Genomic DNA, 13,054 nt, shown 5'->3' with positions numbered 1-13,054 from the left:
TTCTCTATAGGATACGCTAAATGCGATGGTGTGATTTTCGTTAAGATCCTATGACTTTTAGTGGGTGTTACTCCCCTATTTTCTAAAATAAGGCAAATTTTCTCAGTCTCGTAACTTTTGATGACAAAGACTAAATTTGATGAAACTTATATATTTAAAATCATCATAAAAGTCCGATTCTTTTGATATATCTTTTAGCATCGAAATTCCATTTTTTAGAGTTTCGTTTACTATTGAGCCAGGTCGCTCCTTACTACAGTTCGTTACCACGAACTGTTTGAAACTTTTTTCAAGAGCGGGGTTACCTGGAAACCTAAATTATCAATGAAATTTTACTTGATTTCGTAAAACAAGGAGGAGGGGAGGGAGAAATAACCGGGTCCACATATGGTACCCAATATATGTATCTATGCCGCTAAATAGTGTGTCAGAGTTGATGCCAAGTCCAACAACTAGATTTCGTTCATAGAAATTGACAATTAAAAAATAACATCTTTTTTGTTTGAACACGACCGTTCTAACTTGTTTTTTTTTCCTTCTTTTCTTTCAAAGAGGCGTAACATTTTGAGGCAGTGACTTTAAAAATTTTAAGGAGAGCTTATGCGAATAGACTATTTTAACTCCTATTCTGTTATAATGGCAAAATGCTCACACCGCAGGAAAGATTTGTTATTAGCCCTTCTAACTTGAGCCCTGATTTTAGGCTTTAAAAAAGCCGAATTGGCATCGTATGAAAATAAAATTTTAAGGTAGCCTAGAAAATTAGAAGCACCAATAGATTTCATTCAAAGTTTCAGAAGCAACCTGTCACCTACTGGCGCATAATCAAAGCAAATAACGGGTTTGGTAAAGAGATAATCTGACATCTTTAACATCTATATCGGTTATTCGCTGTAAAATGAAATATCTAGAGTCTATAGTATTGAAGGAAAAAGAGAGCTTACACCCATCCCCCCAAAATACAATAACACTCAATTAAGGAATAGTCCCAAAAAGAGTTCTTTTCATCATAAGACTGCTGGCGCTTGAAGAATTCTGCTTGTCTCCCTCCAAGGAGTACTAGTCTTCCTCCCAAGAATGGCAGACTACAGAATGATACACATAAATCCATCACGTAAAGAAAAAAACCTGAAGATATATTGTGATTTCTTGGAGGCAAACCTGAATATTCCTTAAGGAATATTTATGCCATATTAGGCATAAATCATTTGCTTGACTGGAAGTAAAAAATGGACTCCTTTTTATACAAGCGATATATCCTACTGAAAGAGACCAGATACTTGTCAGTTTTTTAAACAATTTACATATTCTTTCATCTTGTAAGGTTATTGCGTAAATCCTTATGATTATTATGGGGCTATGGAAATATTGTTACAATAATGTATTTTTCTCGAAAAATAAACGAGGCAAAATTTTAACTCCAAGTAAACTAAAACTTGATAATACTTTCAGGACAGGAAAAAGCGCAAAAGTATATATATATATATATATATATATATATATATATATATATATATATATATATATATATATATATATATATATATATATATATATATATATATATATATATATATATATATATATATATGTATATATATATATATATATATATATATATATATATATATATATATATATATATATATATATATATATATATATATTATTAAATATATTTATGTTTACTGTTAAAAAGGACAATCAGTCATCATACTTATTTTGTGGCTATAAAACGCCTTTAGATGGAGGAGGATAAGCTTATTCCTCGCTAGACTCTAGATTTTATGTCTGAAGGAAATTAGGGAATATTTCGAGTGCAATTGGATTTGTAAGTAAATAAGTAAAATATTTATTACCCGCATTTTTCACATGGAACAAAACGGAGTACAATGAAAAAACAAATAAAAGAAAAGAAAAAAAAGAGAAGAAAACGGAGAGAAATTTAAGACACAACATGGAAAAATACATAATCAAGAACTGTAGAAATGTTTAAGCCAGGGGTGGTTCCATTTTGCCTGGAAATTAGAAATCAACCGGTTTACCGCGATACTGGGTCTGAACCATTTTTCTTATCTTCACAGATGAGAGAGAGAGAAGTTTATTATTAAACAGAAGACAATACAAAATACAATACAAAATCGAATCACAATCCACTTATTACAATACACTTAATTCCCCTCGAAAGGCTCCATGGCCAGGGATACAAGGGGGATAAGAAAAAAAAATACAAGCAATAACTTCAATACAGGCAATACATCTATGGGGGATACAATATAAGCAACAACTAGTTGGAGAAAAAAACACAAAAAAAAAAACATAGAGAACATACCCGAGGCCTGGGAGTCAAGAGCAGAGAAGACAACCACACACCACGAACAGAACACAGGGGACATCAACTCCTGAGAGGAAGAAAACAAATATTATTCTATTTGATTCTTTATTAAATGATCCTTAAGAATCCTTCTAAAAGTCCCAAACGAATGGCATTTCTGCACTGAAGAAGGTAGTGAATTCCAGACGTGTTGACAAGCAATATGAGGATCGAAATCTGATCAAAATCGATCTGATCGAAATCGGATGAGGAAATTGGGTGCCTCCCTAAAATCATTTTTTTTTCCTGAAAGATATCATCCTATTACGCAATTTGAAAATAATTACTTGAACCTTGTTTTTAATTATTTAAGACTCTTTTACCCAAGAATTTTACTCCATACTAAGATGAATCTAGAAAAGGGGTTTTTAGTTCTAGATTGGTCCATTTATTGAGTCAGAAATGTCATTTATTTATACTTTTCCTTAGAAAAGGATTTGAACTTGCTTAAAATACAAGTTGACCCTCCCTCCTTTTTAAAATAATTTTCAGCCCATATTCAATGTTATTTCCATGTAAAAAAAAACAACAAACACTAAACTTGTAAATTTAATTCATTAGGGGGATGTAAATGAATCTCAGCTCTGGAACGACATCAAAATTGTCTTATTTCGTTGTTGCATTAAACCATACCAGAGGAGAAACATAGCATACCAAAAATTACTCTGGGAATAGGAACCTCAAGGAGATAGTAAAGACGATTATGGCATTGATTATAAGAAATTTTGTCATCTTATTAGTGTCTTATTTAAAGTAGGTTCATTCCCTAGTAGGGGACAGTAGTTCCCTAGTAGTATTCAGGAGGTTGGTATAAAGGAATAACCCCCTACAATCTGAAAACTATACTAATTACAGAGATGGAGGGTCAAAAATATTAAAGGAAGAGCAAAAATTTCGCTGGTACCCTACCCCCAAATATTATTTTTGTATCTGCACCTTTTCCTAGTACGTTGAAAGGATATATACATCACTAAATTGCTAAGTTTATAAATGCATTGCTATATACCTTAGACTGGAAATAAAAGTGCTATAATTGTACCATTATTTAAAGCTGGTGAACCAAGGTGTTTCATAATTGTTGACCATTTTCGTCATTGTTGATTTTTTTTCAACAATCGTTTACTATTTGTAAGAATAGAACCTAAAATAGAAATAGCTGATTTTTGATTCATCAAATAAATTTGCTTCTGATAACTACTCAATGCTGAAAAAGCGTCATATCCTCCTTCTCAGTCCTAACCTATTCAATTCTTTATTCTTTACCCCTACCAAAGTGGGGGTAAACTCTTCGTTTTCTACCCATGGAGTTTGAACTTTCTTTAAGCTTTCTTTAACGATCTTTTCTAAACTCAGTTGGGGATGACCTGCTTCTCGTTTGGCCCCAGACGGATTGTCCAATATTTGGCGATTTGTCATCCTTCCTTGGTTAAAGGTGGCCTAGCCATCTGAGCCTTTCCTTCCTGATAACCCATAAAAGTGGAAAGTTTTAAAACCGAAAGTTATAAAAGGATATTTTTAAGACAACATTTGAAAAAAAAAAACAGTTTAGAGTTAGATCTTTATGTGTTGAGCTTAAAGCAAACGTGAAATATTAAGGAATAACAATGGATAAGACATTTGATCCTAAATATTAAACCATCCAAAATTTCTTGGAATGCGGGTTGAAACACTTGAACTAAGTTGAAACAGTTTGTGCCATCTAATTGCTTGGTTTAGTATTTCTCTTTTGTTCACCTTTATCTGATTTATTATTGTTCAAAATGGTCATTAGCTTGTTGGAGTCGTTACGTGCTTTGGAACGACTCCGTAGCCAAGCTTGCTGGGAACTAAAAACTGTATCCTAGCAATCCTTTTGGAGAATCCTTTTGGAGACAATTCGACCTCTATCGAGGACTGAAAAGAAGGGGAGGAAATTCTTGTTATAAGGAAATACAGCAGAAATGGCAGTTAGATCTCGACCTGACTTAGCAGAAAGTAAAATATATGTCTTAATGATTTGCTTGCCATACCCCGAATTGACCTTTCTAGGAGGGTTTCTTACTACCAATATAAAATCTAATCAAAAAGTTCATGGGAAAAAAGTGTCAGTAAAGAGCGACCATGGCTAATAGTAAACAAAAGTCGGAAAAAAGGAGTCTTGACAATAATATATGGTTAAAAATTTGCTTAATAAGGTATTCCCCAACCCAGAAAGATCCCCTTTCAGAAAACTACAACCACAAAAAATCCCTCTGGAAAATCCCCCCGTGGGAAATTATCTTCCGAAAAAGTTCCCCCAACCAAGAGCTACCCCCTCCCCGAAAATTCTCTCCTGTGGAAAATTCCACCCCGGATAATTCTTTCTTATGAAAAATCCCACCCCAAACAAAATTGACCAGTGACAGAGAAAGTACAGAATAGATTCATCAAAATATCCGTCAGATGTCCTAAGCGGTAACAAAAGGACCAGATATCAAAAAAGGTTCTTGGACAGGGGCTGGTTTGTCTCCAATCACCTTGTGCTTTAACAAAAAGGACTGGAATTCTCACTTTTAGATTGAATGAGGATTCTCCAGTAAGTCCCTAAGGCCCCGACGGAAGCTAGGGATGAGGGTGGGCAGCCTCCCTCCTATAAAAAACAAAATCTGCTCATTTTGGGATTTAATGTTACTCTTCACTTTCATAACGACGGCGTAGACCAGAAATATTCCCGAGAATCAAATGGAATTATTTATCAACTTCTAATCAGAACTAATTCTGAATTTTTCTGAGAGCTCAATGATAGTTAAGATAGTTGTCATAAACACGCATCTTTTGAGGTATCTTCCCCTCCTTCAATACAAAACGATCAGAGAACCCTACTATAGAGGTTTTAAGCTCTCGTCTACAAGAATTTGGAATTTGGTATTTGTTACCAAAGAAAAACAACGGATTTTGTGGGGTTTTTTTCCCTGGGGATGATCGTATCAAACCAAGAATCCTAGAAGATCCAGAAAGGGCTCATTCAAAACAAATTAAATGTTTTTGTGCCCTTTTAAGTGGCAAAACGTATTTGAAGGCGATTTGCCCCCTTCCTATGCTGTTTATTGTCGTACAGCGCTGAAGAAGGGAAAAATTGACCTCCCAAAATAATCGTCTAGTTTCTTCCAGTATTACCGTTGACATTATAAAAAAAACATTCTAGATATTCTTGTCTACGGTTTTGTAAGTAGTATCTCTTCAATGGGTTTAACCATGCCCCGTCCCCAGTGTGCTACTTGAGTCACTAGCCCCTCGTATCACTTCAACGGGTTTAATCGCGCCCTGGCCCATTGTGCTAATGGAGTTACTAGTCCCTCGTATCCAGCCAAAAACTCTTAGGAAAAATGTGAGGTTTTTCTGGGAACAATATATGCATATATTCTCGGTGAAACTATTCAATGGATACAAGTGCATACATGGCGTTATCGCAATTTACGGTTGATAAGAAAATTTTCAGAAATGCATATCAGATATTTTTCTTTCTAAAACTTTGTCATGTATACGAGCGGCCACTACTCCTATCATGTAAGATATCTCCGACACATACTTTGATTGAAATGACAACTAAGCCAACAACACTTTTAGGTTCTAAGCAGTTTTCTATCGAATTTTTGAAATATTTGTCTAATGTGGAAATCGAACGTGAGACCCACAATTTCTTACGGTAAAAGAACGACAAGTTATTCGACTGAATAACTGTTACTCGACTCCCCTCTAGGGCCCCGTCTTCTTTCAGGGCCCCATATCTCCCTCCAGGGTACCGATTCCCCCATAGCCCCATGTCCCTATTCCGGTCTCAAATGTCTCACTTCAAGGCTCCAATACCCTCCAAGTTTTGCCTCCCCCAGTTTCTTTAGTTTTGAATTTTTTAGGCTGAGATTTTTTTTAAATTTTTCCCATGTCTTAAAAAGACCTGCAATCTTTGATGAACCTAGTTTCTTGATTTTTTTTATTATGCGTCCGCCCCACTTACACTCTATGGCTGATCATTGACGTTACTTGGTCTATTGTTTATTGGCTTTACTTGCTTTATGGTTGGTTTATTCGTTTATACACGATAGAGTTGTCGTACCATTGAATGCTGACAAGGACGAATATTTGAACAGTAGAGCAAGCACTTACGTTTAAACCATTGGAAATGTATGCGAGCATTGTTGTGGTGGTGAGAGATTAAATCTCTTCGCAGTAGCGAAAAAATTCAATTGTCATAGTTGCGGAAATGCCAGAGTGAAATTTCCAGAGATGATAGTGCTTAAAGATAATGCAAGCCTTAAAATAATAGTTGATGATGAGGGCCAAATTTTTGCTTATGGTGCAGGTAAAACGTTCCCTGTTGATACATCATATCAACATCGTTTTGATATTACCATTCAACGAAACGTAAAAGCAAGGCGAGTATACTCCAGTATCAATGTGAAAAATCATATCTTATTTATGTGTCAGAACGGTAACATATGCAAAAATAATGTGATAATAGACAGTAAAATCAATGGCAAAATTAAAAAACTATAGGCAGATAACATCGTCAAAGAAATTTTAAAAATGCAACGAAAAGCAAAGCATCACTGAACGTTAATAATGTCATTGCTAGTTTGAAATCAGATACCATCATTCAACAGAATAATAGCAATGCTTAAAAGATGAATATGAAATACTTCCAGAAAGTATGTACATATAATAGAGTTCTCGTAGCATTTAATGCTAACAAATACAAATATTTGGACTATGAAACAAGCACTAATGGTGACACCAGTGGAAATGTATGTGAGCATTGTCATGACAGTGAGAAATTAAATTTCTTTGAACGATCAAAAAAATTCATCATTACTATAGGTGGATATATTAGAAAGTGGATATAAGTTTCCAGAGATAATAGTGTTTAAACACATTGCATACGTAAAAGTAATAGTTGACAACAAGGGTCTACCTCTTCCAAGTAGCGCGGGTAACACGTTACCTCTTGATAAATCATATCGCCCTCTTTCAGATATTAGCATACAATGGTAGTTAATAAGAATACAGGCGTACTGCTTCACCAATGTCATAAAACAGATCTTGTCTCACTGCCAGAAATTTTATCTGTAGAAAAATAGTGTGGTGATAGACAGTGAAATCGCCAGCAAAATAAAAAGCGCATTGGCAGATAATATGACCATGGAAATTAACAACAATTCAGAGAAAAGCAAAGCACCGGTTAATGTTGCTAGTATCATCGACAGTTTACCATCAGATACAGTCAATGAGCCCAACAATACCAATAATGAAATATATGATGGGATTGTATCTGAGACCATTCTAAAACTCTTGTATGACCCAAAAATGGAGTAAATGTTGTGTCAAGAGAAAAGTATTTTATAGAATGGATTCAAGGATACGCATTCATTCCAAGAATGCATGTTCTTGGAATGATGCCAAAAAAGGTTTTGGCAACTTCAATAGTACATTGGAGTATGGGCTGCTATCGTATATGTGTCTCAAAAGACCAGATATTAGAGCTGTCACAGTATGTATTGTATTGTTTCACTGACAACATAAATAATTACGCAATACCAAACAATACATCATTCTAAAAATAATCCGAAACATATCAAGGAATTCTCGGCGTCCCAAAATAATTCTAAGACTCCAAAAAAATTCTTTGTCCAAAAATGAAAATAATTCAAAGCCCCCACCCCCAAAAAAAAGATTAGAATTTCATAAAATTAATTAAAACTGCTTAGCAGCTAAAAATGTTGTCGACTCAGCTGTAATCTCAAAAGATAAGACGTGGGGGAAGTTACAGGATGTCACGGACAACACGAATGATAACGCAGTACCAGATAATGGGTCATTCTTGGAATTGTCGGAAATATGTCAAAAAATTCTCGGAAAGCAGGATTCATATTCTTGAAATGATGCGAAAAAAGGCGGTAACAACTCCAATAACACATCGGGGTATTGTCTGCAAAAGTATATATGTCTCAAAAGACCGGATGTAAGGGCAGTCACAGGTTGTATTGTATTGTTTCATCGGCAACATGAATGATCAGGCAATACCAGATAACTTATCATTCCTTAAATTATCGCCAAGAAACTATCAGAAATCAGGGTATGAAACGCTTATATTCGTTGTATTGTTTCACCGAGAGCACAAATGATTACGTAATACCATATAATGCAACATTCTCACGTGATGCTCACCAAACGCGTACGGTGTGCAAGGCCACTTGTATCTATGGGCCCTTACCACCGAGGAATAATAGGTGGCAAATGTTCCCTGAAATTATTCTAAATCACTGATACTTAGTCAGAAACTAAAACAATCTGAACTTAACAACATGTTGAGGTTAGTTGAGTCACAAATCATTAACCTCCTTCAATTTATAGACAACTAACAAAACGATTTGTTAATAAATAATTTAAAATGCCTATGTCTAATAATAATGAAATTTTAACAGAGTAACGCATATTTTTAATTGAAATAATTGGCATATAGAATATCATCTACACAGCATATGTGCCACAAAAGACCAGATGTAAGGGCAGTCACAGGATGTATTGTATTGTTTCACCGAGAACATGAATAATTACGCAATACTAGATAATGCATGGTTCTTGAAAATGTCCCCAAGAAATTCTAGATCCTATTCTAGAACTCTATTCTAGAAGTTCTAGAAATTCTCAGAAACCAGGATGCATGTTCTTGGAATGATGCAAAGAAAGGTGTTAGTAACTCCAATAGTACATCGGGGAAAGGGCTTCCACAGAACATCGGTCCCAAAGCACCATATATGAGGCCAGTCACAGGATGTATTGTATTGTTTCATTGGCAACATGAATGATTACGCAAAACCAGATAACACATCGTTCTTGAAATTCTTGGATACATGCCAAGAAAATCTTCAAAATCTGGATATGGGCCCGCCTGTATTCGTGTATTGTTTCACCGAGAGAATGAATGATCACGTAATATAATTGTTGGGTTCATGTATTATTCCCGCTTGTATTATTGGGTTCATTGACTGTATCTGATGGTAAACTGGCGATGATACTAGCAAGATTCACAAATGCTTTTCTTTTCTTTGAATTGTCATTAATTTCCATGGTGATATTTTCTGTCAATGCCCTTTTTATTTTGCCAGCCATTTCACTGTCTATTACCACAATAGTTTTACACAGGTAAAAATTCTGGCACTGACACATGATATGTGTTATGACATTAGTGCATCAGTACGTCTTGCCAGCGATTTCCCTGTCCATTACCACATTAGTTTTACACAGGTAACAATTCCGGCACTGAGACATGATACGTCTTATGACATTGGTGCATCAGTACGTCTATCTTCTTTTCATCTTCCGTTAAATGCTAATACTCAAAAGATGGGTATATGATTTATCAAGAAGTAACATGTTACTCGCGCTATGAGCAAGAAGTTGACCCCCATTGTCAACTATTATTTTTAGGTATGCAACACTATTATCTCTGGAAATTTTATTTTAGCATATCCACCAACAGTAATGATAAAATTTTTCGGTAGTCTAAAGAACGTTAGTCTTTCACTGTTATGACAATGCTCAGATAAATTTCCAGTGGTGTCATCATTACTGCTTGTTTCATAGTTCAAATATTTGTCTTTGTCAGCATTCAATGATAAAATAACTCTATTATGTGCACGTACTTTCTTGAAGTATTTCATTTTCACTTTTTCATCATTGCTATTATTCTGTCCAATGATGGTATCTTATTGTAAACTACCAATGATACTATTAATGTTCAGTGATGTTTTGCTTTTCATTGAATTGTCTTTAATTTCCTTGACGGTGTTATATGCCCAAGCCCTTTTAATTTTGCCTTAGATTTCACTGTCTATTACCACATTTTTTCACATAGGTTACAGTTCCGACACGAATACAATATAATTTATGACATTGACGCAGGAATAAGCTCGTTTTATTTCTACGTTCGGTTGATTGGTAATATCAAAAAGATGTTAATATGATGCACCAACAGGTAACGTGTTACCTGCGCCATAAGCAAGAGGTTGACCCTCATCACCAACAATCAGTTTTGTTACTTTTCATTGGATTTTCTTTACTTTCCTTGGCATGTTATATACGCCTGCCCCTTTAATTTTGCCCTCAATTTCACTGTTTATAACCACATTATTTTTACATAGGCTACAGTTCCGACACAGATACGATATGATTTATGACATTGATGCTGGAGTAAGTTCGTCTTGCTTTTACGTTCCGTTGAATGGTAATGCAAAAAACATGCTTATATGATGTATCAGCTGGCAACGTGTTACCCGCGTCAAAAGGAAGAAGTTGGAGCTCATCATCAACAATTAGTTCTATGCTTGCTTTATCTTTAAGCACTATTATCTCTAGAAGTTTAAATCTGGCATATCCACCACTATGACCATTGAATTCTTTCGGTACTCCCAAAGAGTTTAATTTCTCACTGCCACAACAACGCATTGACTTACATTTCCAATGATATCACCATTAGTGCTTGTCTCGCTGTTTAAATATTTGTTCTTGTCAGCATTCAATGCTAGGACAACTCTATCATATAGACATACTTTTTCGAAAATAACTCATCTTTACTTTTTAAAATAAGACATACGTTTTTATCCTTCCAGTACACAATTAATACTGATAGAAAACAAAGAATAAAGCAAGTAAAGTAAATCATCAGCAACAGAGTACCGGTGGGTTGGCCGCATAAGATAAATCAAAGAAGTATGTTACCCAAAGATTGCATGTCATTTTAAGACATGGAAAAAAGTAATTAAATCCAATGCTAAAAAAATCAAAGTAAAAAATTGGGGAGTGAGGCATTGGGGCACAAGAGGGGTAAATTGGGTTCTGAATTGGAGCAGTGTGCCCTGGAGCCCTGAAGTAGGACACGGGGCCCTGGAGGGGAATATGGGTACCCACACTCATGCGGAAGCCCTAGTAACCAAAAACTGATATGCTCAGGACCATTACAATACAAAAATGACACGTGCTTGGTTTTAGTCAGTACAGTTTTTGGATATCGAACCAAGTTTTATTAACTATCAAAAGAATATATCTGTCCATCAAGCATCTCAGATATCCTGGTATGCATATTCTCGAAATGATGCCAAAAAAGGTGCCCGGAAACGGATCACTGATGACACTGGTAACAAAAAGTCAATTGAGAAATTGATTGCACAAATAACTTGTTACGACAGTGTGACGCTCAACATCAGTTGGCCTGTCCGTTTTGTCTTTTTATTTTTATCAGGTTTGTTCCATTTGAATTTTTGCTCCGAAAATGTAATGTCTGTTTTGTCTTTTTATTTTATCATGTTTGTTCCATTTGAATTTTTGCTCCGAAAATGTAATGGGCTGTTTGAGGCCATTCATTTTTTTTTAATTTTGTTTATATAAAAGGGGTAATAAATCATAAGCAGCATAATAGCACTTCTGAATTAAAGATCGATGTGGGCACAACGTGTTATTTGTTTATTATATATTTTTCACCAAGACAATTCGTATTGAGTTATCGTAAAAACTTCAGAAGGGACTTAGTTGATTGAAAACTGAAAATTATAGCATCCTTTATAAGAGTCAAAAGTGATTGGAGGAGAAACGGCCCCCTTCCTACGCACCTTTCTAAACCAAAGACACCAAAATAAATTCTGAGATAGCCATCTTGTTCAGTATATTAAAAGGTTTAATAGCTGTGTATCTGGGGATGATAACCCTCTCACAGCCATTGGGGTAAGGGCTGTAAGTTATCAAATTCATTCATTGTTTACATATAGTATTGTTTGTAAGAAAGGGGGGAGATGTTTGACCTTTCGTGTCTGAATAGGAAAAGGCCTTGCAGGATAAACTCACAGGGATTTTAACTAAGTCAAAACAAACTATGTGCTTGCGGTTTGTCAAAAGGGTGTATCCCAGGAATGACTTAAGAGTATTAACTTGGAACTTGCAAGCAATGATGAGGGGGGATCAAAAGGCAACACGTGCGCGCTAATACTACCACCATTACTACTATTACTACTGGTATAACAACTTTTATTCCTAAGATAGCTTCTTCTGAGGTTGAGGAGATTAGGGTGGAAATTGTAGGAAATGTTGAAGGCAGGAGGCCATAACGTAATCCAAACACGCTATGTGCATACCGATTATCGAATAGGCACATCAGCAATTTCTTAAGAACAGCTTAGCGTACGAAGTTGAAATTTAGAGGGAATGATAAGGGGAACGTGCAACTGACCAAAAGGCAATATGTGTATACTTCTTTTGCTACTAGTGTAACTGCAAGTATTACTGCTACTTCTCCTACTGCAACTACTATGACTCCTACTACTACTGAGGCAGAGGGTATGAAAGTAAAAGTTTCAGAGAATTTTGAGGGGAACTAAATCAAAACACAATTTGTGCATGGTTGTCTAAAGGACGTATGTCAGGAATAAGTATGTCGAGGCTAAGACGTTGCTGGGCCGTTGATGACATACGCTTTTTATAACCCACTTGTGCTTAATCTATTTTGATTCATTTTAACAGCTGCCCACACCATTCCCTGAAAGTTTCACTAACACCCTTAGCTTTAGCAATAGCAGTAGTCATAGGAGTAGAATTAATATTACGAACATTGGGTGTAGTATTAGTGATAGTAGTAGTAGAATTAGAAGTAGCAGCAGTATTAGTGTCCACATTGAG

This window comes from Artemia franciscana, chromosome 1, assembly GCF_032884065.1.
Source record: "Artemia franciscana chromosome 1, ASM3288406v1, whole genome shotgun sequence".
In the NCBI taxonomy this organism is placed as follows: Eukaryota; Metazoa; Arthropoda; class Branchiopoda; order Anostraca; family Artemiidae; genus Artemia; species Artemia franciscana.
The sequence above is the reverse complement of the archived record's forward strand: the minus strand, read 5'-3'. Positions refer to the sequence as shown.